The following is a 26,372-nucleotide window of genomic DNA, read 5'->3' as shown; positions in this document are numbered from 1 at the left end:
CTCATTTTTTTTTCGGCGGTGAGCAATACTGGAGAGGAGTGTAATAATGCAGGCCCGGTGTTGAAACATCTTGAAGGAAAAGCATCCTGTCAGAGTAAGCTGAATGAACCCATCAATTTGTTTTGTTATTCCTATAATATGTGTCATTAAGATTCTCTCCCAGTTCTCTGAAAGGTCTTTAAATTGCAGCAGAGTTCATTTATAATTGAACCAGCAGATGGCACTGGCCAGTCACACATTTCTTTTGCATTTATTCTCAGTACAGACAAGGTTTTTATTCATCACCATCCCTAGGATGAATCAAATATATCTTCTGCAAAACAAGTTTCATCATATCTGGGCAGAATTTATCATTTCATAAATAGCTTGTGTTGGAAAATCAATGGAACAGGCAATAATTTCAGTTTGAAACTGCAGACATTTGTTCACTGAAAATGTTTGTAGTTGCAGAAATAAATGTGTTGGCGCTTTCAAATGTAAGTTGAATTAATTGATGCTTTGTGAACACAATAGTCAATCTTCTGTGGATAAAGCTAAACAATATACCTTTCAAGCTTTTCCTGATAAATTAGTAAGTAATATATTCTAATTTAACAGTGTGAGCTTCTATTATGTGTCACCATTAATCTTATAAAGGGCTTCTCTAATGTAGGAATCAAATGGCATGCAAGATATATAGCGTCAAGATTGGTTGTTTCCTTGATAAAATATGAGCGTTCAATTATTAGTTATGAATTACCCAGAGATGAATGATGCTTTACAGGTGCACCAAGTGTTTATCAATTTGTTCTATCTCATTGGTTTAAATCCTGCAGTGAGAGCCATGGATGAGTTTGTAAAAAAGCATTTTTAATTCAAATTTTTGATATTTTAACATTTTAACAAAGAATAAACACAAATCCAACACAAACCCCTTGACAGCAACCAGATCCCCAAAGTATATGATAAAATCTCTTGTGGAATCCCTCATCTGTCCCTCTCAGAGCAGATTTCACCATCTCTAGGTTTAGGAACTCCATTAGATTCCCCAGCCTTACCGAGGGACAGGGGAGAGAAGCTGACCTCCACCCCAACAAGACTTGCCTGTGAGTGATCAACGAGGTGAAGGCTAAGACCTGTTCCTCTGCACCCGTCTGCAACTCCAGCAGGTCTGACACCCCGAATATGGCCTCCAGGTGACTAGGCTCCAAATCTACATGTAGGACCTCTGACATGGTGCTAAGAAATGACCCCCAAAATTTCTCCAACTTCGGGCAGGGCTAGACCATATGAACATGATTAGCTGGGCCACTCCTGCACCGTTCGCAGCTATCCTCCACTCCCTCAAACAGCCAACTCATCCTCGCCTTCGTTAAATGCGCTCTGTGCATTACTTTTAATTTAATCAACTCCAGCCTTGTGCCTGAGGTTGAGGCATTAACCTTCCACAGCACCTCGCACCATAATACCTCCCCCAACGCCATCCCCAGCTCCTCCTCCCACTTAGCCTTAATCCCTTCCATGGCCACCTTATCCTCCTACAAGATCCTACCGTAAATCTCCAAAACGACCCACCCTCCTTCCCCAGCAACTCCTCCAGCAACAATGAGGATGGTGCCACTGGAAAGTTCGGGAAGACCTTTCTCACGAAGTTCCATACCTGCATGTATCTGAAACCCTCTTCACGCTGGAACCCAAACTCCTCCATGCTTGCGAACCACCCCTCCAAAAACAAATCCTTCATCTCCTTCACTCTTCTTTCCTCCCATCCCTGGAACCTCGCATTCATCCCACCCCCCACTCAAACCCGTGGTCCCTTTTATTGGCATCACCCTTGAGCCTACCTTCAAACTTAAAGTGTTGCCTTCAAACCTTCAGTGTGGCTACCACCACAGGAGTTCCCAAATACTTGCCTGGGGTGAACAGTAGCGGGGCTGTTGCCAGCGCCCTTACAGGAACACTCCTCCATCCGCACCCACTAGGCCTCCATCTCCCTACTCCAGCCCCACGTTATCACCACCCAGTAATCATATAGCAAGTTCGGAAAGGCCAACCCCACTGCTTTCCTTATCCTAGCCACCTTCCCATCTCTCACAAATGAAACCAGCCTGTTCACCCCCTTAAAAATGATTTTGGTAAAAAGGCCGGCAGACACTGAAATAGGAACAGAAAACGTGGCAGACTGTTCACCTTCACTGCCTGGACCCAGCCTGCCAACGATAAGGAGAGACTATCCCCCCGCAACAAGTCCTCCTTCACCTTCTCAACCAAGCTGATGAAATTGAGCTTACAAATCTGTGCCCAATGCCGCGCCGCATGCACCCCCAGATACCTAAAATTAGTTGTCGCCACCTGGAATGAAAACCCCCCTCCTCCCACCCCTGCGCCTGGCGAAGACACCACAAAATACTCACTTTTCCCTAAATTCAGTTTGTACCCCGAAAACACCCCGAATCTCATTAGCAACCCCATTATACTCCTCACCAAAGAGCTCTGGTCTGAGATGTACAATAGCAGATTGTCGACGGATAGAGACACCCTATGCTCCACCCCCCCCACCCGCCCCCCACTATCACTTTCCATAAGTCTGAACCCATCAGCGCAATGGACAAAGGCTCTGTCACCAGCACGAACAGAAGGGGGTACATGGGGCATTCCTGCCTCATTCCCGAAATAGTCGAAGTACCCCAAAATTTATATCATTCGTTTGTACACATGCTGTCGGATCCTTGTACAGCAATTTCATCCATGCCACATACTTAGGCTCAATCCCAAATTTTTTCCTTAATTCAGTTTATACCCCGAAAACACCCCGAATCTCCTTAGCCACCCCATTATACCCCTCCCCAAATAGCTCTAGTCTGAGATGTACAATAGCAATCGAACTTCACCTGTAACTCCTGCCTCCTCGCCAAAAGTCCTGGTTCCAAACCCTCCACATACCTCCAAAATCTCCTCTATCAGCCACTGCCGCTCCTCCCATGCCTCCCTATCCACCTTCGCCTTGAATGAAATGACCTTGCCCCTCACTACCGCCTTCAATGCCTCCCAGACTACCGACGGCGAAACCTCCCCATTCCGGTTAAACCCCACATACTCCTCAATCACCTGTCCCCATTTTAGTTCAACAATTCGGGTCTGCCATTAAATCCACATCTAGCTTCCATGCCGGCCTCTGGGCTGGCTCCTTCTTCAAAACCATGGGCAGCCACGGTAGCATTGTGGATAGCACAATCGCTTCACAGCTCCAGGGTCCCAGGTTCGATTCCGGCTTGGGTCACTGTCTGTGCGGAGTCTGCACATCCTCCCCGTGTGTGCGTGGGTTTCCTCCGGGTGCTCCGGTTTCCTCCCACAGTCCAAAGATGTGCAGGTTAGGTGGATTGGCCATGATAAATTGCCCTTAGTGTCCAAAATTGCCCTTAGTGTTGGGTGGGGTTACTGGGTAATGGGGATAGGGTGGAGGTGTTGACCTTGGATAGGGGGTAGGGTGCTCTTTCCAAGAGCCGGTGCAGACTCGATGGGCCGAATGGCCTCCTTCTGCACTGTAAATTCTATACCCACCCAGCACTGAGCTTGCTCAGATATCACGATCACCGAGTGATGGGCTCTGTTCTGCCATTTTTCTTCCACTGAACTCCTCACAACGTTCAACGGCACACTTCTGCTCATTCCCTTTTTCCCCTCGGTTCTTTTTTCCGTTTTGTGACATCCTTGAAATGCCTCAGACCTTCCCACAACTTCTCACATAATATTTTTTCCACAAAACAGGGTGTAAGGAGCCTACAAAAGACGACTCTGCAGGAGTCACCAAACATGTGACCTCCACCTACATGCTGCAACCAGAGATCACCCAGCCATGGCTTAGTTTGTGGCACTCTTGTCTCTGAGCCTGACCATTTGAGGTTGAAGTCGCACTTCAGGACTCGTGCACTAAAATCAGGCGGGCGTAAAAGATCCCTGGCACGGGATCTTTCAAAGAAAAGCACCCCAGTGTTCTCATCAATATCTATCCTTCAATCAACACAAAAGCAGATTATGTGGTCATTATCACATTGCTGTTTGTGGGAGCTTACTGTGCACAAAATTGTCGCTGTGTTTCCTGCATTACAGCAGTGACTGCATTCCAAATGTACTTTGGCTGTAAAATGCTTTGCAATGTTTGGTTATCATGAAAAGATGCTATATAAATGCAAGTCTTTTCCACAACGACTTTTGAATTATTTTAATTTTTATTGTATTTTCAAGAGGCTGCAATCACAATATTGAAGGGCTTTCATCTTTTGATAGCATGGAGGTTGCAGTATGTACATTGGCAATGAAGTTTTTTTTTGACATGTTTGTACAGTTTGTTCTTGATACCTAGGATTCAGTAGGGCGAGAGGATAGGAGGGTCTTTGTCTTTTCATATTTCTCTTGGGTAGGATTGCTGTGGTCCAATTCTCCTCCCTGAAGACGGGTCGGATCCTTTTTTTGGGGAGGAGGACTGTGATATTTGTTCAGTGAGCCTCTGAGTCTGAAGGTTTGGGTGCTTTATTCATGGTGTAAATGCTGAACTTGCATAAGATACCACTAGAGTAGCTGGTATCTGGCGGCTGAACATAAGAAAGGAAGGGAAGGGATTGGAAAGAGTGCACGAAAGATTGGGAGGCATGGTGACACAGTGGTTAGCACAGCTACCTCTCAGTGCGTGGGACCCGGGTTCGACACTGACCTTGATTGACTGTGTGGAGTTTGTAAGTTCTCCTGTGTCTGCGTGGGTTTCCTCTGGGTGCTCAGGTTTCCTCCCACAGTCCAAAGGTGCGCAGGTTAGGTGAATTGACCATGCTAAATTGTCCCTTTAGGTGGGGTTGTGGGGAAAGGGTGGGGGCATGGGGGGGGTGCTCCTTTGGAGGATTGGTGCAGACTCGATGGGCCGAATGGCCTCCTCCTGCACTGTAGGGATTCTATGATTCACGAGAATGTTTCCAGGGACAAGGGGAGGTTAGGACTGTTCTCCTTGGGTAAGAGGAGTCTAGATAGACAAGATAGGGGGAAACTGTTTCCACCCGTGAAATGATCGAGGAAAAAAGGGCACAGATTTAAAGTAATAAGCAAAAGAAGGAAAAGTGACATGAGGAATAAACCTTTTTAATGCAGTGAGTGGCTAGGGTTTGGAATTTCCTGCCTGAGAGTGGTGGCCGAGGCAAATACAATCGAGGCATTTAAAAGGGAATTAAATTGTTATTTGAAAAGGAAGTATGTGCAGGGTTTAAGGAAAAGGTTGGGAGATTGGCACTAAGTGAATTGCTCACTTGGAGAGCCAGTGCAGATATGACAGGCTAAATGTTATCCTTCTGCACTATTGCAATTCTGTGATTCTGAGAGTGGAGTCCAGTTGTGTGGTTTTTCTCCATTTGCAGGCAGAGACAAATATCAGTTCTGATTGAAATGTGCTCCATAGTTCAGCTGTTAATGGAGGGCAGTATTTCAGCTACAATGTGGAGAGATGAGGGAGATTACATATTATTACATTGAAAACTGCACCAAATTATGTACTGCTTTGGGTTCTTTGTGTTTCATGAAAGAGAAGCAATGAACATTGGGCTGGTTGTATCTAGAGGGGAATGAAAGCAAATTTATTTTTCCGGAGGCTGGTCGGGTGATACGTGAGGATAAGGGGGATCCGATTCTGGTTCTGGGAGAAAGGGGAAGGGGTGAGAGCCGAGGCATGGGAGATGGGTCAAACACGGTAGAAAGCCCTGTCAACAACAGTGGGTGGGAACCGTGATTAAGGAGGAAGGAAGACATGTCAGCAGCACCATTTTGGAAAGTGGCATCATTGGAACAGATGTGACGGAGGTAAAGCAATTGGGAGAATGAGATGGAGTCCCTATGGGATGTGGGTGTGAAGAGCTGTTGTTGAGGTAGTTGTGGGAGTCGAGGTTATAACGGATACCTGTGGACAGTCTATCCCCAGAATGGAGATAGATCAATGAATGGAAAGGAAGCATCGGAGATGGACCATGGGGGTGAAAATTGGAAGCAAAATTTATACATTTTTCCAGGTCCAGACGGAATACTAAACAGTTGTCGATGTACCGGTAAAATAATTGTGGGAGGAGGCCGGAGTAGGACAGAAACAAGGAAGGTTACACGTACCTGATAAGAAGACAGGCAAAACTGGGACCCATATTTGCGCCCTAAGGCACATCTTTTATTTGGAGAAAGTGAGACAAGTTAAAGTACATGCAGGAAGAAGTAGAACCAGAGGGCACAATCTCAGACTAAAGGAACGATCCTTTAAAACAGAGATGAGGAGGAATTCCTTCAGCCAGAGAGTGGTGAATCTGTGGAACCCTTTGCCTCAAAGGGCTGTGGAGGCCAAATCACTGAGTGTCTTTAAGACAGAGATAGATAGGTTCTTGACTAATAAGGGGTAATGGGGAAAAAAGCAGGAGAATGGGGATGAGAAAAACATCAGCCATGAATGAATGGCGGAGCAGACTCGATGGGCCGAGTGTCCTAATTCTGCTCCTATATCCTATGGTTTTATGGTCTAATCCTGTTTGTGGATTTTGGGGACGAGGTAGAAGTCTGCTGTCCAAGTTTAGGGAGACTGAGGTTGGAAGCTGTGGAAGGATGATCTCCAGAGGAGATGAGGTAATTGACAGTTCAGGAAAGAACGGCTGATGCTCGGTGGTGGGGTCATGGTCTGGGGGAAGTAGGAGGAAGTGTCTGAGATTTGGTGCTCAGCCTCTGCGATGTAAAGATCAGTATGCCAGACAACAATAGCCCCACCCTTGTCAGCGAGTTTAATGACAAAGCCAAGGTTGGACCTGAGAGTGCAGCAAGCTCATAAGGAGACAGGTTAGAGTGGGTGAAAGGAGCAGAGGCGGCCAATGTCATGTTGATAGTTCTCAATGAAAAGATCAAGAGCAGGTAAGCGGCTGGAAGGAGGAGTCCAGCAGAAAGGATCTGTTGAACGGGGGAGTGGGCTCCTGCCTGAAGAAGTGAGAACGGAGACAAAGGAGGCGGAAGAAAAGTTCAGCATCATGTCAAGCCTGAAATTCATGGAGGTGAGAGCATAACATGAGGCCTGTTTACAAATTAGGATTGGTGAATATCAAAGGTGAATAATTGTGCAAGATTAAGACGAAAGGGAAGAAAGCAGAGGGACTATGCAAGGGGAACGGGGAGAAAGATTTCATGGAATGTTTCAAGGGTTTGTACTCAGCCCCATTCCTGGTAAACATAAATAACCTGCATTAATCACCTTGTTACAATATAGTAAAAGTTGTAATGAAGACAGAGGAGGCAGCCAACATCTTACAAAAGAAAGCTTGTTATTGTTTGTACTTGGATTGACGAATAGCAGGCAATGATCAATAAGACAATACGCTATATAATACTTCGACCTCTGTGACATTGTCCAACTCTGCTCCTGTCTCATTTCATCTGCTGCTGACATTCATCCACGCTGTTGTTACCTGACCTCCAATGTACTTCTGGTCTGACACCCTGACACCTTTACACCCTGCATAAAGTTAAACTGATCCAAAATTCTGTTGCCTGTATCCAACCATGGCCCAAATCCCATTGCCCATCATTCCTGTGCTTGCTGACCTCATTGGCTCCCAGTTAAGCAACATCTCGATTTTAAAGTTCTCGCCTTGTTCTCAAATCCCACCTCAACATATCTCTGTGACCTCCTACAGACCTCCCAAGATATTTGTGGCCCTTGAATTGTGGCCTCTTGCAGATCCTCAGTTTAAATTGGCCCATCACTGATGGTCATGCCTTCAGCTGCTGTGGACCCAAGCTTTGGAATTCCAATCTTAAATCTCTGCTTTTGCAGGTTAGGTGGATTGGCCATGCTAAATTGCCCCATAATTGGAAAAAAAGAAATTGGGTACTCTAAATTTATAAAAAGGAAAAAAAGGAAAACTTCTCTACCTTTCTTTCCTGCTTTATTATGATTCCCAAAATCTGCATCTTCACTATGCATTTGGTTATCTGCCCTAATGTCTCCTTATATGGCTTGGTGTCAAATGTGAAATGCCTTCAAATGTTTTGCTATGTTAAATATGCCATGTAAATACGAGTTGCTGTTGTGTGCTCCTTTGAGCACCTTACGGATCATATATGATGTTTAAAGGGAGTACAATACTCTTAGCAGCGTGAAAATGTATGTGATGGCTTTGCTTATTTAGATTTTAAACAGTTTTTGGTGCAATTTAACTGCCAATAAGAATTTTAAAACTTTTTTTAATATCAAATAGAACTGAGAAATAACAGTGAAAACTTTGTCACCACCAACTTCAAACATATGAAGGGTTAAACCTTACAGAGTTAAGAAGGGAATGCCAAGATCACGATAGAAGGAACCCATCCAAGAAAACATGTGATGGCAAAGGAGGGAAAGGGGGCCAGAGTGCAGGAGAGGAGAAAAAGGGTAAAATGTTGGTTCTTGGACGATAAGCAAAATACTTGTGCCGTGAACAAGGAGAAATTCATGTGGACCAACATGTTTGTTAGGAAACAGAGACTTCCATTTATATAGACCCTTTCACAAGATTGGATGTCTCAAAATGTTTTACAGCCTATGAAGTACAGGATTTTTGTGCTATCAGATCTTTATCGTCCACCTGAGAGGGCTTAAACAGGCCTCAATATATCATTGCATCCAAAAGACAATACTGCAGCTGACAGTATTTCACTCCTTCAGTATTTTGCTCCTTCAGTATCTCGCTCTGTCAGTATCTCGCTCCGTCGGTATCCTCGCTCCGTCGGTATCTCGCTCCGTCGGTATCTCGCTCCGTCGGTATCTCGCTCTGTCGGTATCTCGCTCCGTCGGTATCTCGCTCCGTCGCTATCTCGCTCCGTCGGTATCTCGCTCCGTCGGTATCTCGCTCCGTCGGTATCTCGCTCCGTCGGTATCTCGCTCCGTCGCTATCTCGCTCCGTCGGTATCTCGCTCCGTCGGTATCTCGCTCCGTCGCTGTCTCGCTCCGTCGCTGTCTCGCTCCGTCGCTGTCTCGCTCCGTCGCTGTCTCGCTCCGTCGCTGTCTCGCTCCGTCGCTGTCTCGCTCCGTCGGTGTCTCGCTCCGTCGGTGTCTCGCTCCGTCGGTGTCTCGCTCCGTCGGTGTCTCGCTCCGTCGGTGTCTCGCTCCGTCGGTGTCTCGCTCCGTCGGTGTCTCGCTCCGTCGGTGTCTCGCTCCGTCGGTGTCTCGCTCCGTCGGTGTCTCGCTCCGTCGGTGTCTCGCTCCGTCGGTGTCTCGCTCCGTCGGTGTCTCGCTCCGTCGGTGTCTCGCTCCGTCGGTGTCTCGCTCCGTCGGTGTCTCGCTCCGTCGGTGTCTCGCTCCGTCGGTGTCTCGCTCCGTCGGTGTCTCGCTCCGTCGGTGTCTCGCTCCGTCGGTGTCTCGCTCCGTCAGTGTCTCGCTCCGTCGGTGTCTCGCTCCGTCGGTGTCTCGCTCCGTCGGTGTCTCGCTCCGTCTGCGCCTCGCTCCGTCTGCGCCTCGCTCCGTCTGCGCCTCGCTCCGTCTGCGCCTCGCTCCGTCTGCGCCTCGCTCCGTCTGCGCCTCGTTCCGTCTGCGCCTCGCTCCGTCGGCACCTCGCTCCGTCGGCACCTCGCTCCGTCGGCACCTCGCTCCGTCGGCACCTCGCTCCGTCGGCACCTCGCTCCGTCGGCACCTCGCTCCGTCGGCACCTCGCTCCGTCGGCACCTCGCTCCGTCGGCAACCTCGCTCCGTCGGCACCTCGCTCCGTCGGCACCTCGCTCCGTCGGCACCTCGCTCCGTCGGCACCTCGCTCCGTCGGCACCTCGCTCCGTCGGCACCTCGCTCCGTCGGCACCTCGCTCCGTCGGCACCTCGCTCCGTCGGCACCTCGCTCCGTCGGCACCTCGCTCCGTCGGCACCTCGCTCCGTCGGCACCTCGCTCCGTCGGCACCTCGCTCCGTCGGCACCTCGCTCCGTCGGCACCTCGCTCCGTCGGCACCTCGCTCCGTCGGCACCTCGCTCCGTCGGCACCTCGCTCCTCCAGTATCTCGCTCCTCCAGTATCTCGCTCCTCCAGTATCTCGCTCCTCCAGTATCTCGCTCCTCCAGTATCTCGCTCCTCCAGTATCTCGCTCCTCCAGTATCTCCTTCCTTCAATATCTCCCTGCTTCAGTATCTTGGTCCTTCAGTATGTTTGCTCCTTCAGTATTTTTGCACTTGCCCTTTCAGTATCTCACTCCTTCAAGTATTTCACTCCTTTGGTATCTCACTCCTTCGGTATCTCCTACCCTTCATTAACTCCTATCCTTCATTAACTCCTATCCTTCATTACCCCCTATCCTTCAGTATCTCCTATCCTTCAGTATTTCGCTCCTTTAGTATCTCGCTCCTTCAGTATCTTGCTCCTTCAAGTATCCGACTCCTAATTATCTCACTGCCTCGAGTATCTCACAGCTTCAAGCATCACACTCCTTCAAGTATCTCACTCCTTCAAGTATCCCACTCCTTCAAGTATCCCACTCCTTCAAGTGTCTCGTTCCTTTGGTATCACACAGCAGTATCAGCCTAGGTGCTGAAGTTCTCAGAATTGGGCTTGAACCCAAAATGTTCTGATTCAGAGATTGCTGCAACTGAGCTATGTTTATTATTAATTAAGTTCTTATTTGTGCAAGAGTATATGTGTTGATGTCAGTGTCTCCTAGCTCAGAGGTTTTTCTTTGTGACATTATGGAGACAACATTTGCTACGGACCCTGGAAGTGGAGAAGATTTTAGTTTGGTCGGGCAACATGGTCGGTGCAGGCTTGGAGGGCCGCAGGGCCTGTTCCTGTGCTGTATTTTTTCTTTGTTCTTTGTACATTCTAACCTGGTGCTACTTCTAGATGCTCCCCTTGTGGAAGAAGACAGAGTTTGTCTGCTGATTTTCTGTGGTATGGTGGGGATTCTGCACCTTCTTCTGCAGCACCATGAGATTTCCCTTTAAGAAGAGAAAACAAAGTTAACATTTTGAGCCTATCATTAAGGAAATTGAATGGGACATTTGGAAAGTTACAATGCAATCCATCAAGAGTCAGCATGGTTTTATGAACAGTAAATCGTGTTTGATTAATTTGCTGAAGTTCTTCGAACATATAATGAGCAAAGTGAGTAATGGGGGTCCTGTGTATCTGGACTGCCAGAAGGTGCCAGATAAAGTGTTGCACAAAAGGTTAATACACAAGGTAATATTCCATGGGACTTGGAGTAGTATATTAGCTTGGATCGAGGATTGGCTAACCATCAGAAAGCAGAGAGTGGGATAATTTCTGGTTGGCAAGCTGTAACTAGTGTGGTGCCACAGGGTTCAGTCCTCAGGCCCCAACTATTTACAATCTACATTAATGACTTGGATGTAGGGATAGAAGGTACTATAGCTAAATTTGCTGATGACACTAAAATAGATGGGAAAGCGAGTTGCAAAGAGGAAATAAGAAATTTACAAATGGATATGGATAAGTTGGGTGAGTGGGCCAAAATTTGACAGATGAAATTTAAAGTGGATAAGTTTGAGGTTATCCATTTTGGTCAGAGGAATAAAAAGATAACTTATTATCTAAATGGAGGGAAGCTTCAAAATGCTTCGGTGCAGAGGGATCTAGGTATCCTTGTGCACAAATCGCAGAAAGTTAGTATACAGATGCAGCAGGTAATAAAGAAGGCAAGTGGAATTTTGGCATTCATTGCTTATGGAATAGAGTATAAAAGTAGTGAAGTGCTGTTGCGACTGTAAAGGGCATTGATGAGACCGCATCTGGAGCACTGCACACAGTTTTGCTCCCCTTGAGGAAGGATGTAAATGTATTAGCGGTGGGTTAGAGAAGGTTCACTAGGTTGATTCCAGGGATGAAGGACATGTTTTCTGAAGCGAGATTGAGCAGTTTAGACCTATACTTGCTGGAATTTAGAAGAATGAGAAATAATTTAATTGAGGTATATAAGATGCTAAAGAGGATTGACAGGGTAGACGTGGAGTGGATATTCCCTCCTGTTGGATATTCTAGAATGATAGGCCATAGTTTTAAGCTAAGGGGTGGCAGATTTAAAACCGAAATGAGGAGGAATCACTTTACTCAAAGGGTCGTGAATCTGTGAAATTCTCTGCCCGAGAGTGCAGTGGACGCCAGAACACTAAACAAATGTGAGGAGGTAGATAGGTTTTAAATTTGTAGCACGATGAAGGGTTATGGGGAGCGGGCAGGAAGGTGGAGATGAGGCTGAGGTGAAATCAGACATGATTGCATTGAATGGCGCAGCAGGCTTGAGGGGCTGAATTGCTGATTCCTGTTCCCAGTTTTGATGTTCTTTAGTTCTAATGAAGAGCCAAAAGAACACAAGAGGGAAAATATGTTGGACATTAATGTTTGTTTAATATAAACTTCAGAGGTGGCTTAAATTACTTATGTCATCTTCTAAATATGTGACTGAAAAATAAGTTGCAACTTATAACTTTCCCAAGGACTGATTTATAGCAGCTTAATTTGTTAAAACGTCAAACAGTGTTCATGTGCAGTACAGTGAAATGAAGTGAGATTCAGCATTTGTTTATTTTAATTGGGATTCAGTGCTTGGTACAAAGTTTTGTTATAACATGAGTATTTTTAATGTTTAAGTATCAAATACAATTTGTTGTATTTGCACATCCCATATTTTTGGCTTTCAATTTGTGCTGCATGGTGAGTCATAAGCATGTGTCCATTATTGTGGCCTAACCGTTTCTAAATTCTTTACAGATATCCTTTACAAATCAGTCATTGTCTTCACAATTGATGCAAGTGTTTGTTTTTAAACTATCTGCTTCAAGTTTCATTGTTGGCAGTTCTTATTTTCCTAAGAAAGAGTGCCATTTTAAGTTTAAAATATTTCTAGCGCTTTTCAACTTTCCCTGGAATATGTACTATTAGTCATCTGTTCTTTATTGTCTCTCTTTTATTCTTTACAATGGTTGCTTAAAATTAATCTGAATATCCATTCAATTCCATGTAGTAGGAAATATTTCAGTGGGCAACTTCCTGGTATTTCTGGTTTTGAAATCCAACTTTGCATTAATCTACAGCTGATGGACTTCTCACTGGAATAAACCAGTAAGAAGTCTTACAACACCAGGTTAAAGTCCAACATGTTTGTTTCAAACACTAGCTTTTGGAGCACTGCTCCTTCCTCAGGTGAATGAAGAGGTAGCACGATAGCATGGTGGTTAGCATAAATGCTTCACAGCTCCAGGGTCCCAGGTTCGATTCCCGGCTGGGTCACTGTCTGCACGTCCTCCCCGTGTGTGCGTGGGTTTCTTCCGGGTGCTCCGGTTTCCTCCCACAGTCCAAAGATGTGCGGGTTAGGTGGATTGGCCATGCTAAATTGCCCGTAGTGTCCTAAGCAGTAAGGTTAAGGGTGGGGTTGTTGGGTTACGGGTATAGGGTGGATACGTGGGTTTGAGTAGGGTGATCATTGCTCGGCACAACATCGAGGGCCGAAGGGCCTGTTCTGTGCTGTACTGTTCTATGTTCTATGTCTGTTCCAGAAACATATACATATACCCAAATTCAAAGATGCCAGACAATGCTTAGAATGCGAGCATTTGCAGGTAATTGAATCTTTACAGATCCAGAGATAGGGGTAACCCCAGGTTAAAGAGGTGTGAATTGTCTCAAGCCAGGACAGTTGGTTGGATTTTGCAAGCCCAGGCCAGATGGTGGGGGGTGAATGTAATGCGACATGAATCCCAGGTCCCGGTTGAGGCCGTACTCATGTGTGCGGAACTTGGCTATAAGTTTCTGCTTGGAGTTTCCGAAGTTTCCTAAGTTCATAAGCTCGCATTCTAAGCATTGTCTGGCATCTTTGAATTTGTCTATATATATATAGAACATAGAACATAGAACGATACAGCGCAGTACAGGCCCTTCGGCCCTCGATGTTGCACCGACATGGAAAAAAACTAAAGGCCATCTAACCTACACTATGCCCTTATCATCCATATGCTTATCCAATAAACTTTTAAATGCCCTCAATGTTGGCTAGTTCACTACTGTTGCAGGTAGGGCATTCCACGGCCTCACCACTCTTTGCGTAAAAAACCCACCTCTGACCTCTGTCCTATATCTATTACCCCTCAATTTAAGGCTATGTCCCCTTGTGCTAGCCACCCCCATCCGCGGGAGAAGGCTCTCGCTGTCCACCCTATCTAACCCTCTGATCATTTTGTATGCCTCTATTAAGTCACCTCTTAACCTTCTTCTCTCTAACGAAAACAACCTCAAGTCCATCAGCCTTTCCTCATAAGATTTTCCCTCCATACCAGGCAACATCCTGGTAAATCTCCTCTGCACCCGTTCCAAAGCTTCCACGTCCTTCCTATAATGAGGCGACCAGAACTGTACGCAATACTCCAAATGCGGCCGTACTAGAGTTTTGTACAACTGCAACATGACCTCATGGCTCCGGAACTCAATCCCTCTACCAATAAAGGCCAACACACCATAGGCCTTCTTCACAACCCTATCAACCTGGGTGGCAACTTTCAGGGATCTATGTACATGGACACCGAGATCCCTCTGCTCATCCACACTACCAAGAATTTTACCATTAGCCAAATATTCCGCATTCCTGTTATTCTTTCCAAAGTGAATCACCTCACACTTCTCCACATTAAACTCCATTTGCCACCTCTCAGCCCAGCTCTGCAGCTTATCTATGTCCCTCTGTAACCTGCAACATCCTTCCGCACTGTCTACAACTCCACCGACTTTAGTGTCGTCTGCAAATTTACTCACCCATCCTTCTGCGCCCTCCTCTAGGTCATTTATAAAAATGACAAACAGCAACGGCCCCAGAACAGATCCTTGTGGTACGCCACTCGTAACTGAACTCCATTCTGAACATTTCCCATCAACTACGACTCTCTCTTCTTTCAACTAGCCAATTTCTGATCCACATCTCTAAATCACCCTCAATCCCCAGCCTCCGTATTTTCTGCAATAGCCGACCGTGGGGAACCTTATCAAATGCTTTACTGAAATGAATATATGTTTCTGGAACATACCTCTTCATTCACCTGAGGAAGGAGCAGTGCTCCGAAAGCTAGTGTTTGAAACAAACATGTTGGACTTTAACCTGGTGTTGTAAGACTTCTTACTGCGCTCAGCCCAGTCCAATGCCGGCATCTCCACATCGTGGAATAAACCAGCAACGGTTCAATTGAATTTCCTCGGTTGACTATTATACCTGTATTTTGAAGGTCAAACAATGTGTGTTGTCAACAACTTATCCTTTGCAACCTATTAATTCTTAAAATAGCCTTTAACCTTGAGGAAGGAGTGCTTTCAGAACCAGGCTCCACGACCACCAGTCAGAAATTACAAAGAACTGGGAGCAGCCTCCCATCAAAGGCTTTGTTTATTCTGTTTTTTCTAAATGGAGCTTGCCAAATTTCTGTTTACTAGAAAAATTGAAGGTTATCACCACAAATGCAGACAGAGAACCAAATGATCCACAGGATTGCTTATTTTTTGCTGCTTTAACTAAATTAGTGCTTGTAAACAAAAAAAAAACCCAGCTCAATGGGTTTTAATAAGTCAGTTTGTAGTATTGGAATGATATCTTGCAGTTTTGCTTGAGTTACAAATCTCCCGCAGAAATGTCCATGACTTTGCAGTTTGCAAGGCTCATTAACAAGGCAGGGTTGGGGGTGGGCGGGGGGGGGGGGGGGGGTGCGGGCGTGGGGGGGGGGGGGTCTTCTGTTCGTCAGTTTTCATGTATCTTGTCTGAAAAGGCAGATTTTTTATGAAAAGAAATGTTGTACCTGAGTGCAGCTAGCTTGCTGCAGATGCTCTGCCTGTTGACCGAGACATACTGACCTGGCAGTTGTCCCTAGATCATAATTGCTAATCTGTCATTGTGCAGGAAATACTTTAGTTACAAGTGGAAACTATATGCAATATGGTACCTGGGTAATGAATTCAATCTGTCAGTTTCTTAATTTAAATGTGGCTGGGCTATGCCATTGTATGTTATTAATAATGATTGAATGGAATTGCTGTGATTGTGATTAAAAAAATTTTTTTTTGTTAAGTGACACTTTTTACACATTTTTCAAACAGCAAGTGGATTATCATACTGAATGTTCGAGTAATCATTATTCTGAATTTGTGGGGGCTGAGGAGACCGCATCTTTATGCACACTTGACTCATTTTTTTTTGTCAGGCAATAAGAAGACAGACTAGGCACACGGTGCCCACTTGCTTTTGGTTTAGGGTTACAGTCATGCATTGCTGGAGCTTCCTCAAACTGCAGTGGTCTAGGATGGCAGGGTATACAGTTCCAATTGGGTATTACAAGGTGGTGCAATTCTTGGCTCAATTCTACCTCTGCATGCTGCCTTGAATTGTCCCTACTCTGCCAGATCTTGCACCTAATGGTTTATCTGGGATGTATTCTTTCTCTGAGCATCCACTTTTAGCTTTACCAATTTAAGCTGTTGCCATTGTGTGCACTTACCCCTTTGGAACGCTGATGCCCTTCACATCAAGCATCTAAAATTTCATCAGCTGCTGAAAGTATTAAGCAGCTATCAATTGGCATTTCATTTTATGTATTCTTTCAGGTGTTGGCTAAGCCAGCATTTATCGTCCATCCCTAATTTCCCTTGAGAAGGTGGTGGTGAGCTGCCACCTTGAACCCCTGTAGGCCACATGGTGTGGGTAGTGTGTCGGGAGAAAGCTCCAGATTTGTATATTAAGGAAAAACAACACTTCTGAGTTTTACTTCTGAGTGACCTATCTCTAGTTTTAAGATTATGTCCTTTGCCCTGACAGTCTATCCGAGCAGTGATTAAATAACTCCACAGTAGGGGAAAGCTGAAGGAGGGGAATGGTCATTTAGACTGAATTAAAGTCTGTAATTTTTTTTTATTTGTTAAAAATAATTTTTATTGAAAATTTTTAAATTTATATAACAACAACGAACAGCAATAAAATACCAACAATAACAGTCATTAACATTCACCCAACCTCAATGAACAACAAAACATATTAACAACAAATTAAATTAACACAATATTAAGTTAAATAACCATAGAAAAAAATAAAGAACCCCCCCCCCCCCGCCCCCCCCCCCGGTTGCTGCTGCTATTGACCAAGATACCTATCTTTTAGTCAGAAAGTCCAGAAAAGGCTGCCACCGTTTATAGAACCCTTGTACTGATCCTCTCAGGGCAAATTTGACCCTCCAATTTTATAAATCCCGCCATGTCACTGATCCACGTCTCCACACTTGGGGGCCTCGCATCCTTCCACTGCAGCAAGATCCTCCGCCGGTCTACTAGGGACGCAAAGGTCAAAACACCGGCCTCTTTTGCCTCCTGTACTCCCAGCTCTGCCGCAACTCCACAAATCGCGAGTCCCCAACCTGGCTTGACCCTGGATCCAACCCCCTTGACACCGTCCTCGCCACCCCCTTTCAGAATTCGTCCAGTGCCGGGCATGCCCAGAACATATAGGCATGATTCGCTGGACTCCCCGAACACCTGGTGCACCTGTCCTCACCCCCAAAGAACCTACTCATCCGAGTCACAGACATATGGGCCCGATGCAGCACCTTAAATTGGATGAGACTAAGCCTCGCACATGAAGAGGAAGAGTTAACCCTCTCCAAGGCATCCGCCCAAGTCCCATCCTCTATCTGCTCCCCTAGTTCCCCCTCCCATTTAGCCTTCAGCTCCTCCACTGATGACTCCTCCACCTCCTGCATTACCTTATAAATGTCAGACACCTTCCCTTCTCCGACCCACACCCCCGAAAGCACTCTGACAATCGCCCCCCGCGAGGGCAGCAATGGAAATTCCTCCACCTGTCGCCTAGCAAATGCCTTTACCTGCAAGTATCTGAACATGTTCCCTTGGGGAGCCCAAATTTATCTTCCAATTCCCCCAGGCCCGCAAACCTCCCGCCAATAAACAGGTCCCTCAATTTACTGATGCCCACCCTATACCACCCCCTAAATCCCCCATCAGTGTTCCCCGGGATGAACCGATGATTTCCACCTAATGGAGCCTCCATCGAGCCCCCCGTTGCCCCCCTATGCCGTCTCCACTGTCCCCAGATTCTTAGGGTCGCCGCCACCACCGGGCTCGTGGTATACCTCTTAGGAGAGAGCGGCAACGGTGCCGTTACCAAGGCACCCAGTCTCGTACCTCTACAAGACGCCATCTCCATTCTTTTCCACGCCCCCGCCCCCCCCCCCCCCCCCATCACCCATTTACGCACCATTGACACATTGGCCGCCCAATAGCACCCCAAAAGGTTGGGCAATTAAAGTCTGTAATGAGCAAGAGGAGGCTATAAAGGGGTTAATTCACCTTGGGAAGCATCAGAACATGTTATACACGATTGTAGTGTTGGAAGAGGAATGGAAACCTGTCGGGTATGATTCAAATGAGGAGCTCTGGGACAGGCAGTCGAGGATCTGGTAAGCTCCAATGCATTCAAAGACACTGGAGACAACATGCGGGTTGGAGAAGAGGAAGGACAAAGGTGTCGGTGGTGAGTTTCTTGTTTGGCAGATAATTGTGGTTTTCAAAGGAAATGGACTGATGCATGAGGAAAGGGAACCAAATATCAGCCATCAAAGAGGCTATGGAAAGCTGTTGGATGTAGGTTTATTGGGAATGAGGTTGAGGAGCTGGCCATGAATTTTATAGACAAGGTCAACTCTGAGGACATGATTAGAGAGAAATGATATGTCCAATTTATTGTCCATCCCTAATTGCCCTCAAGAAGGTGGTGGTAAGCAGCATTATTGAACCACTGCAGTCCATGTGGTGTGGACATACCAACAGTGCTGACCAACAGAGCTAAAGAGGAAATGACATTTTGAATATTATTGGATGGTGTCACACATGATTTGCAAAGTATGAAGCTTTGTATCCACATGTGAGTGTAGCGACATTGAACTCAGTTCCCTTAGAACCTTCTTGACCCACTTAATCAATATACTCTTGGTTCTCCCAATAATGTGATCAGCCAACAGGCCAGCAAACTTCGATGCAACACTCAGGCAAAAGGTGAAGCCTTGATTCCTGGCTGAACTTTCAACCATATGCCTCCAACAAAATCACTGTTGTGACATTATGTCCCTCTGCTATCAGTTCTCTCTTAAAATCCATTCTCCCCAAGCCCTAACCTGAGATATCCCCTCCCTTAGACTACACACTTAGATAGGAATAAAACTGGAGGAGTTAAGATTCAAAACAGAGGTAACAAAACCAACATAAGTGTACTTTACTTGAATGCTCGTAGTATTCGGAATAAAGTAAACGAGTTGATGGCGCAAATCATTGTGAATGACTATGATTTAGTGGCCGTTACTGAAACATGGTTAAAGGATGGTCACGATTGGGAGTTAAATATCCGAGGGTATCAAACTATTCGGAAGGACAGAGTGGATGGTAAGGGAGGTGGTGTAGCTCTGTTATTTAAGGATGACATCCGGGCAATAGTAAGGGATGACATCGGTGCTATGGAGGATAAGGTTGAATCCATTTGGGTGGAAATCAGGAATAGTAAGGCAAAAAAGTCACTGATAGGAGTAGTCTATAGGCCACTAAATAGTAGCATTATGGTGGGGCAGGCAATAAACAAAGAAATAAATGATGCATGTAGAAATGGTACAGCAGTTATCATGGGGGATTTTAATCTACATGTCGATTGGTTTAACCAGGTCGGTCAAGGCAACCTTGAGGAGGAGTTTATAGAATGTATCTGCGATAGTTTCCTAGAACAGTATGTAATGGAACCTACGCGGGAACAAGCGGTCCTAGATCTTGTCCTGTGTAATGAGACAGGATTGATTCATGATCTCATAGTTAGGGATCCTCTCGGAAGGAGCGATCACAATATGGTGGAATTTAAAATACAGATGGAGGGTGAGAAGGTAAAATCAAATACTAGTGTTTTGTGTTTAAACAAAGGAGATTACAATGGGATGAGAGAAGAACTAGCTAAGGTAGACTGGGAGCAAAGACTTTATGGTGGAACAGTTGAGGAACAGTGGAGAACCTTCCAAGCGATTTTTTACAGTGCTCAGCAAAGGTTTATACCAACAAAAAGGAAGGACGGTAGAAAGAGGGAAAATTAAGCGTGGATATCTAAGGAAATAAGGGAGAGTATCAAATTGAAGGAAAAAGCATACAAAGTAGCAAAGATTGGTGGGAGACTAGAGGACTGGGAAATCTTTAGGGGGCAACAGAAAGCTATAAAACTAAAAAAGCTATAAAGAAGAGTAAGATAGAGTATGAGAGTAAACTTGCTCAGAATATAAAAACAGACAGTCAAAGTTTTTACAAATATATAAAACAAAAAAGAGTGGCTAAGGTAAATATTGGTCCTTTAGAGGATGAGAAGGGAGTTTTAATAATGGGAGATGAGGAAATGGCTGAGGAACTGAACAGGTTTTTTGGATCGGTCTTCACAGTGGAAGACACAAATAACATGCCAGTGACTGATAGAAATTAGGCTATGACAGGTGAGGACCTTGAGAGGATTGTTATCACTAAGGAGGTAGTGATGGGCAAGCTAATGGGGCTAAAGGTAGACAAGTCTCCTGGCCCTGATGGAATGCATCCCAGAATGCTAAAAGAGATGGCTAGGGAAATTGCAGATGCACTAGTGATGATTTACCAAAATTCACTAGACTCTGGGGTGGTCCCGGTGGATTGGAAATTAGCAAACGTGACACCACTGTTTAAAAAAGGTGGTAGGCAGAGAGCAGGAAATTATAGGCCAGAAAGCTTAACTTCGGTAGTAGGGATGATGCTGGAATCTATCATCAAGGAAGAAATAGCGAGGCATCTGGATAGAAATTGTCCCATTGGGCAGACACAGCATGGATTCATAAAGGGCAGGTCGAGCCTAACTAATTTAGTGGAATTTTGTGAGGACATTACCAGTGCGGTAGATAACGGGGAGCCAATGGATGTGGTATATCTGGATTTCCAGAAAGCCTTTGACAAGGTGCCACACAAGATGCATGGCATTAAGGGTAAAGTAGTAGCATGGATAGAGGATTGGTTAATTAATAGAAAGCAAAGAGTGGGGATTAATGGGTGTTGGTTGGCAATCAGTAGCTAGTGGTGTCCCTCAGGGATCCGTGTTGGGCCCACAATTGTTTACAATTTACATAGATGATTTGGAGTTGGGGACCAAGGGCAATGTGTACAAGTTTGCAGATGACACTAAGATGAGTGGTAAAGCAAAAAGTGCAGAGGATACTGGAAGTCTGCAGAGGGATTTGGATAGGTTAAGTGAATGGGCTAGGGTCTGGCAGATGGAATACAATGTTGACAAATGTGAGGTTATCCATTTTGGTAGGAATAACAGCAAACGGGATTATTATTTAAACAATAAAATATTAAAGCATGCTGCTGTGCAGAGAGACCTGGGTGTGCTAGTGCATGAGTCACAGAAAGTTGGTTTACAGGTGCAACAGGTGATTAAGAAGGCAAATGGAATTTTGTTCTTCATTGCTAGAGGGATGGAGTTTAAGACTAGGGAGGTTATGTTGCAATTGTATAAGGTGTTAGTGAGGCCACACCTGGAGTATTGTGTTCAGTTTTGGTCTCCTTACTTGAGAAAGGACGTACTGGCATTGGAGGGTGTGCAGAGGAGATTCACTAGGTTAATCCCAGAGCTGAAGGGGTTGGATTACGAGGAGAGGTTGAGTAGACTGGGACTGTACTCGTTGGAATTTAGAAGGATGAGGGGGGATCTTATAGAAACATTTGAAATTATGAAGGGAATGGATAGGATAGATGCGGGCAGGTTATTTCCACTGGCGGGTGAAAGCAGAACTAGGGGACATAGCCTCAAAATAAGGGGAAGTAGATTTAGGACTGAGTTTAGGAGGAACTTCTTCACCCCAAAGGGTTGTGAATCTATGGAATTCCTTGCCCAGTGAAGCGGTTGAGGCTCCTTCCTTAAATGTTTTTAAGGTAAAGATAGATAGTTTTTTGAAGAATTAAGGGTTATGGTGTTCGGGCGGGAAAGTAGAGCTGAGTCCACAAAAGATCAGCCATGATCTCATTGAATGGCGGAGCAGGCTCGAGGGGCCAGATGGCCTACTCCTGCTCCTAGTTCTTATGTTCTTGTATCCCTCATCATCAATGGCTTCAATCTCCATCTCAGCTTCCCTTTTCCTTTCTCCTCTTTTCTGTACGTTTCAACTTTTGCATCTAGTAATCTCATAAGGCCTTGATCACTCTCAAGGTAATACCCATTCCTTGCATCCTACACCATTCACATCCTCCATTCCTTTCCAATTATACCTTTCTGCATCCTCCCACGGAAAAAACACATTCCCCAAATCATTTATAACTACATCTCTTATCTGCTCTGCCTTTGAGTCAACCATTCACTGTAATAACAGGTGTTGATTTGCTCAACTATAAGCTCACTGTCCCCTTTGACAACCATCAGAGATTTGGTCGGACCACATCAAACTCTGCTCGGCCACCTTCACCCCCAAAAACAGTGACGTGCTCCTCAATTTCACCTAGAAGAAAACACAGCGTCCTTCCACCTCTGCTGCAGTGCTTGCCCCCACCAAGACAAACATCCACAGAGAACCCTCTATACTCTAGTCCTGAATAAATGTTGGCCTAGCCAGCAATGCCCACATCCCATGGACGATTATAAAAAAAAGAGTAAACAAAATAATTGCACATTTGCCTGCCTACATCTGCACTTGGGCTATAAATATGTTAGTTTATAACCTTCCCACCCTCCCTCATCCAAGAATTTCAGAGCTGGACTTATATCTGACTTGGAAATTTCAGCACGGTGGATGGGTTTGGCTAACAGCAGGGAGCAGGTTACTGGGCACCAGTCATTCGCATTGTTCAGATTCCAGACAGAGTGCTGAATCTGATTTTTTTGTAAACAAGTCTAAATTATACAAGAGTGACACAAACCCCAACTGCACTAAAAAAATAATTTGTTTATATTGTTAGTTGATGTGGGTGCCAAAAGTACTGCCCCACCCAGCAAGAATGGGACATTTGACTTTGACAATCCTGCAAGTTTTATATTAAAGCAGCAACACACTTTAAGGGTGTGAAATACACTGGTATGATTTATTTGGGGTGGCTCCTTATGTGGCAAAACCTCACCCATTGGCAGCAAGTATCAGAAAATTATGAGCTGCAAAAGTGTGTTATTTCATTCTAGGCTGGCAGCTGTCAAACCTCCTCACGCTGTTGTGTATCTTGCTTTAAAATAGCTGGTCAGGTCAGAGAATGGCGACACAAGCCTATGCTTGCCCTAATGGTGTTCAGATGTTTTAAATGCTTGAGTTGTCAGTTGGGAATGATCTGGGTAATTGCTGAAAGTATGATCAGGCTATGTCAGGGTCAAAGCTGATTTGTTTTTTTTTCTATTCATGAAATAATGACCAAGATTTTTATTCAAACCAGATTATACACAAACATGAACACATGGAGTGGGATTTACCGGCCGTTCACATCGGAAAATTCCAGTCCCACGCCGGCTCATGAGTTTCCCGGCGGCGATGGGTGCTGTCAACTGGGAATCCCATTGACAACGGTGGGACTGGTAGATCCCGCTGGTGGGCTGCCTCCCCCACCGAAAAACATCCACCCATAATCTTTAAAACAATAACACAGTTCCCAGAGTTTGACAATTTTTTTCTCTTTTTTTCCCCTCTTAACCATCCCCGGCAACAAACAAGTCCACAAACTGACAGGAACAACCTCCATATCACCAAGACGCCTCCCTCCGAGCCCCTGAGGGCGAACTTAATCCTTTCCATTTTAAGGAATTCAGCCTCCACTCCAGTAGAATTTGCCGCCAGGCACTCAGAATGGCGACGGCCACCACATCGGCCCTCTTCCCCTCCAACAGCTCCGGCAGCTCCGACATCCTAAAGATTGCCACCAGAGGTCCCGGGTTCATCTCCACCTGAGCCCGTCTCATATGAGCCCTGTCCACCACTTTGAACTGTACCAAGCTCATCCTAGCGCAGGATGATGCTGTGTTCACCTCGTGCATTATCTCACTCCAAACCCCCCATCCCAACTCTATTCCCAGCACCTTCTCGCCCCCCCTCCCCATCGGCAACTGGTGTGTCTCCTGTAACTCGCCCACGCTTGCAAACCGTCCTTCCACGAACAAATCTCTCACCCGTTCCACCCCTTCACTATATCGCCGTCTATATATTGCATCCATCCCTGTCAGGGCAAACCGGTGATTTCCACAAATAGGGGACAGCACCGACATACCCCTCACCTCAAAATGCCACGTTAACTGGTTCCAGACCTTAAGGACAAAGCCACCACTGGACTCATCGTATATCTCCCCAGGGCAAAGAGAAGGGGTGCCGCAGCCACGGCCTTTAAACATACCCCCACACACGGCGCCTCCTCTACCTGCACACACTTCGCCGCCGCCTCCTCCTCCTCCTCCCCTCCACCACTGCCCAGACCGTCTCCACGTTTGCCACCCAGTATTAATACACTAAAAAAGTAATGTGGAATTATAAGTCTAATGATGACCATAAAACCATTGTTGATTGTTGTAAAAATCCATCTGGCTCTCCAATATCCTTTAGGGAAGGAAATCTGCCACCCTTACCTGGTCTGGCCTACATGTGACTCCAGACCCACAGCGATTTGGTTGATGCTTAACTGTCCCTCCAAGGGCAATTAAGGATTGGCAATAAATGCTAGCCCAGCTAGCGACGCCTATGTCCCATGAACGAATATAAAAAAAACCCAATAAATTCGGTAACCTGAATCCCCAAGTACCTGAATCTGCTCCTGGCAAACTTAAATGGGAGGGCATTCAAATCGGCCCTTCTCCCCAGGCGGTTCACGAGAAACGCTTCATTTGTTTGCCATTTGTAGCTTGAAAAAGTGGCAAACATCTCCAATATGCCTTTATTGTTTCCATGCAGTCCAATTGATTGGAAGTGTACAGGAACAAGTCATCTATGTACAGCGACACTCAATGCTCCCTGCCTCCTCTTACAATGCCCGACCACTCCCCCGATGCCTGCAGCACAATAGCCAAGGGTTCGATAGGTAGCTCAAACAGAAATGGGGATAATGGCCATCCTTCCCTCCTAACTCTGTGTAACTGGAAATATCCATCCTATCACTGGCTTTCATTTTTGTTCATTTTTCCCATCCTCACCTCTTTCACTTGTTCAAAACTTAGTACATTTCAAACCTGTCAGTTCCCATGAAAAGTAACAGACATTAAATATTAATTTGGTTTCTCTCTCCATAGATGCTACAGGCCTGCTGAATGTTTGCAAATTTTTCTTTTTCTATTTTGTAATGCTAGTTTGTTTTGGAAGGAGAGATCATGTTGAAGTTAAGGGACATTTATATTGGGTATTTTACCTTTCAGGATCGAGTATCAGAGCAAGGAGGTTTCAGGTCAAGTACAACCTGGTGAGCTGTTGAGTGAAGTTCTCCTCCTTGACCATAACAATGCCCTTAAGCAGACAGAGGTGTGCACCTGTTGCAAAGGTGCTGTTTGCTTCTCTCTATTTTCCACTGACATTCCGCACCCCACTGAATGACCTCGCTTATTTAGAGGTCTACTTTGTGTTGTTGAACCAAACTCACTCAGGGTTGGGTTGTGAATATTCAAACTCAGTTCACAAAGAACTTCGTAGTAACCAGAGAAGACTTCCCTTCTTTCAGTCTGGGCAGAGCAGTATCTTGGCTTACCTTGCAAGGCACTTCTCTGATATAAAATTGCACTGAATGCTGTTGAGAGTGTCCATAATTTCATAGAATAATAACGCAGTTTATCCCTGCCTGTGGCATCTGATTTTATTTAATTCTCTCAGTAATAATAATCTTTATTATTGTTACAAGTAGGCTTGCATTAACACTGCAATAAAGTTACTGTGAAAATCCCCTAGTCACCACACTCCGGCACCTGTTTGGGTACACAGAGGGAGAATTCAGAATGTCCAATTCACCCAACAAGCACTCCTTTCGGGAATGTGGGAGGAAACTGGAGCTCCCGGAAGAAACCCACGCAGACACAGGGAGAACGTGGAGACTCCACACAAAACAATGACCCAAGTGGTAATCGAACCTGGCACCCTGGTGCTGTGAAACAACAGTGCTAACCACTGCGCTACCGTGCTGCCCATAATGCAGTTGAGTAGCATAACTAGCAATCCACTTATGTTTAATCTTCTTTTGCTGAAGTTACAGAAGTTATTTTATCGTAAGTAAATAAATTGTGTCACTGTTTTAAAACAAATGAAATCAGTTTGGGCACAATTAGCTTTGCAATATTAATTCTTGGGTGTAACAAACTCGGTAATCTGATGGACTTAAAATCTGACTTTAAATCTGAA

At 45.5% G+C, this 26,372-nt stretch overlaps 1 protein-coding gene across 3 annotated transcripts in view; it reads left to right on the top strand.

The window, feature by feature from the left end:
• The window catches only part of arnt2 (aryl-hydrocarbon receptor nuclear translocator 2), a 379,980-nt gene that overhangs the window by 76,236 nt on the left and 277,372 nt on the right, over window positions 1–26,372 (top strand). The window lies entirely within an intron of this gene.

The sequence above is a fragment of the Scyliorhinus canicula genome, chromosome 12 (assembly GCF_902713615.1).
Source record: "Scyliorhinus canicula chromosome 12, sScyCan1.1, whole genome shotgun sequence".
NCBI classification, from domain to species: Eukaryota; Metazoa; Chordata; class Chondrichthyes; order Carcharhiniformes; family Scyliorhinidae; genus Scyliorhinus; species Scyliorhinus canicula.
This window is presented reverse-complemented; position numbering and strand designations above follow the sequence as displayed.